The sequence below is a fragment of the Colobus angolensis genome, unplaced genomic scaffold (genome assembly GCF_000951035.1).
Source record: "Colobus angolensis palliatus isolate OR3802 unplaced genomic scaffold, Cang.pa_1.0 Scaffold112, whole genome shotgun sequence".
Classification (NCBI taxonomy): domain Eukaryota; kingdom Metazoa; phylum Chordata; class Mammalia; order Primates; family Cercopithecidae; genus Colobus; species Colobus angolensis.
Window position 1 is genome coordinate 9,424,480 of NW_012112253.1, and position 3,284 is coordinate 9,427,763.

A 3,284-nucleotide genomic window follows, 5' to 3' on the forward strand; every position below is an offset into this window, starting at 1 on the left:
ATTTCCATAGGCCCAGGGCTGTTTCCCCTGAATCATATTCACCTCCCTGGCTATCCATAAGAAAACATTGATTTGCTTGGCACTTTGTCATTCTTTGAGTCCTGCCAACACGGTGGTGAGGTAGGTGTTTGTCTTCATTTTGTACACACAGGGCTGGGTCTAGGAAGGTCAGTCACGGCACAGGGTCACATGGTTTCTAAGGGGTAGGTCTCAAACCACCAGTCTCCTGCCCTCTTCAGCACTTTTCCCTGAAGGGAAGAGGAGGGGACTTTTCTTTTGAGACCAAAACCGCTCACACTTGGGATAGCATAAGACGTCAGCTCTGGGCCAAAGAGACAAGGTCATATGTTCCAAGAGGCTCCCACTCTGGCTGCAGCTCCCCAATGGGGAAAGAGGTCTGCAGGGCAAAAGGGACATTTTGGGACATCCCCTGGACCCCCAGATCCTTCCTTTTCTATAATTCTCTGCCCAAATGCCCCTTTGCTAGCTCCCAGGGCCTGCACTGGGTTCATCTTCCCTAGGGCCACTTGTATGCCCATGCCTTGGCTGAGAATGGCCAGCTGTGACTGAGATGTGGACATGGCTGGAGCTCAAACATGCAGCCCGGGGTGTCCACATTCATGTGCAAGGCCCCTTGCTACAATGACTGGATGGGGATGGCAGGAGAAGGGGAATGGGCTGCAGACCAGGGGCCTCCACTGATCTCCTGGCCTGAGCCTAGCAGACCTTAGGAGCAGGTCAGCTAACCTGGGACCTGACTTGGGCTGTGTGTTTGATTTCCATTTCCATTTTCAGTTCTGCTCTCATCACCAAAGAGCCCACTCTGGTGCCTGTGATGTTATGACAGACCACAAGCCAAATTGGAGTCTGGTTCTGGGGGATTTTCTATGTCTCCTCTTTTTTCTTATCAAGATGTAGAGATGTGCTTTGAGGTCGCCACTGTTCCAAGATCACATTGTTTTTCTTTGTGATGATTCTGTTTCCTACATTATAAGGTTTTGAGACCGTTTCTTGATTGGGCCAGCCTTTACATCAGCTCTCATTATGTGATGCTGTCACTTTCCCTCTTAGTCCCCTCAAGGTCTTGGTCAGCGTCAGCGCACTTTTCTCTCTTTCCTTTAGTTGGAATCACCATCCATGGAAAATAAATACTGGAAATGTTTTGGAATTGAAAGTGAAGAAGAGCAGAGTTGTGTAAGCACTACATAAAGTAACCAATGACATGGAATAAATAATCTCTGTTTCATTTGAAGTCTACTCCAGGGCAGTCTACTGCCTGGCAAATCAATCTCTTTCTATCCACTGTTCACCCCACACTGGTGGAGGGGCGGTGTCCCTTTGCCAAGATGCTGCAATGCTCAGCTTGCCCATGAGGCAGTGGGAGGGTTGAATGAGATAAGGCACATACAGTGAGTGCTTGATAAATGGGTGTCATCTTATGCATCCAGCAGGTCTTCAGAGAGCCACAGGCATGATGCTGGGGCCTGCTGGAATGCAAAGGTGGACAAGACAGGCACACTCCTGACTCGTAAGACTGTTGGTGTAGGAGGGAGATGAGGTTTGTACACAGAGCACAGGGTGGCCGCCATCTGCTTTACTGAGGCATCCCAGCAGCCAAGAGCATCAGTTACTATTTATTGAGCTTTTTTTTTTTTTTTTTCATGGTTCAGGCTTTACTGGGCATCACACAGGGCTAGGGTAGGGACCTAGCAAAGGAAGCAGGGCATGCAGATGGTCTTTGAGGACAGTGCTAGGGAGCTCAGAGATCAGTCTGGCTTCTCAAAGAAGAGACAAGCACTGACAGGAAAAGCAGTCAGGTTGGCGTTAGTGCAGGAAAAGAAAGATGTTAGGAGGGGGACTTTGATGGAAGACAGTGGGGAGCTGAAGCTTTAAAGAGCCTTGATGCAGGGAGGGATGATGTTAGAAGAAAGGAAGCCAATGAGGCCTTGGGGAAGAGAAGAGAGTAGAAAGAAGGAGAAAGAAAGAAGGTGGGTCCAGGGAGTCGGGCTGTTCTCCAGGGTCACAGGCAGCAGGGTCGGCTCTTCCCTCCCATCTTCCGGCATCATGGGGCCCTATGTGCTGTTCCACGTGGCTGTCGTTCCGAAAAAAAGACCTCGGTGGAATCAGCTGGACTTCATGTAGGCAGAGATCTTCTTCAAACCCTCAAAGCGGGAGATGAAGTCCTAAAGGTTTGGGAAGGCATCCAGGCAGCTGGGCTCAAATATACGCTTCATGTCAAGGACATCATAGGCGAGGAAATCCACAAAGGTGATCTTGTCTCCTGCAAACCATGGCCGCTTCCCCAGAAACTGTGAGTAGAGCTTTAGCTTTTCAGGGAGTTGCTCTACACTAAGTACTTTGGCTTCAGTTTCTAAAAATTTGGGTCAAAGCAGAGTCTGGCCAGCTCCATGCAGTTGTCCATAAGCTGGTTCTCCAAAATGTCCACACGAATCTTCTCCTCTTCTGTCTCCTCACACAGGTTGTGCTTGCGGGCAATGTAGCGCATGATGGCGTTGCTCTGGGTGATCTTGTGAGTCCCATCAATCAAGTAGGGCAGATTGGGAAAGTCCAGGCCCAGCTTGAATTTTTCATTCAGCCATTGGCTTCTGTCATAGTCAGCAGCATGTCCCATGAGGTACTCTTTTCCTCGTAGTTTGAGTCTGTGTATTCCAGGAGCAGGTGGATGGCGTGGGCCAGCCCGCGGATGTCCCAGTACCCCAGGATCATGGGCATGGTGCCTGTTGGTGCAGATTCTGCAGACAGGCCTATTTATTGAGCTTTTAATATGTTCCTGGCATTGCATTGAAGACTTTACATGCATTGTAAAGACACTCATTTGCATAGTAAGACTAGCTTGGACTCTGGAGCCAGACTTCCTGGGCTGGAATCCTGGTTCTAACATTTGCCACACAAGGCCTTAGGCACATCTCTTAACCTCTCTTCGATACCCTCTCTTTGTCTGTAAGAGGGAAACAACAGCAGTACCTACCTCATCTGGATATTATGAATTGGATGTTTTGATGTCTTTAAAGCACTACCAGGCACATAGCACTAATTCATTAATGTGTCCAGCAACACTACAAAGTAGTTTCTCTGTTGGGATGTTTACTTGTCAAGCTAGGAAACCAAGGCTTTGTTAATAAACGCACCCAGATCCCTTGCTAGCAGTGGTCTGTCTGCTGCTTGGAGGCCTGGATGCTACCCACAGTGCTACATTGCCACCCAGTGCTGGGACTTGGCCTAAGGTCAGGGCCAGCCCTGCAGAAGGGTGGGCCCTGATCCCA

At 49.3% G+C, this 3,284-nt stretch overlaps 1 pseudogene across 1 annotated transcript; it reads right to left on the reverse strand.

Annotated features, from left to right (window-relative positions):
- Positions 1–1,649: 1,649 nt before the first annotated feature.
- On the reverse strand, positions 1,650–2,733 carry LOC105523288 (annotated as a pseudogene). Its single transcript, XR_001003577.1, has one exon. The product of XR_001003577.1 is annotated as a glutathione S-transferase Mu 5 pseudogene (transcript).
- Positions 2,734–3,284: the final 551 nt, after the last annotated feature.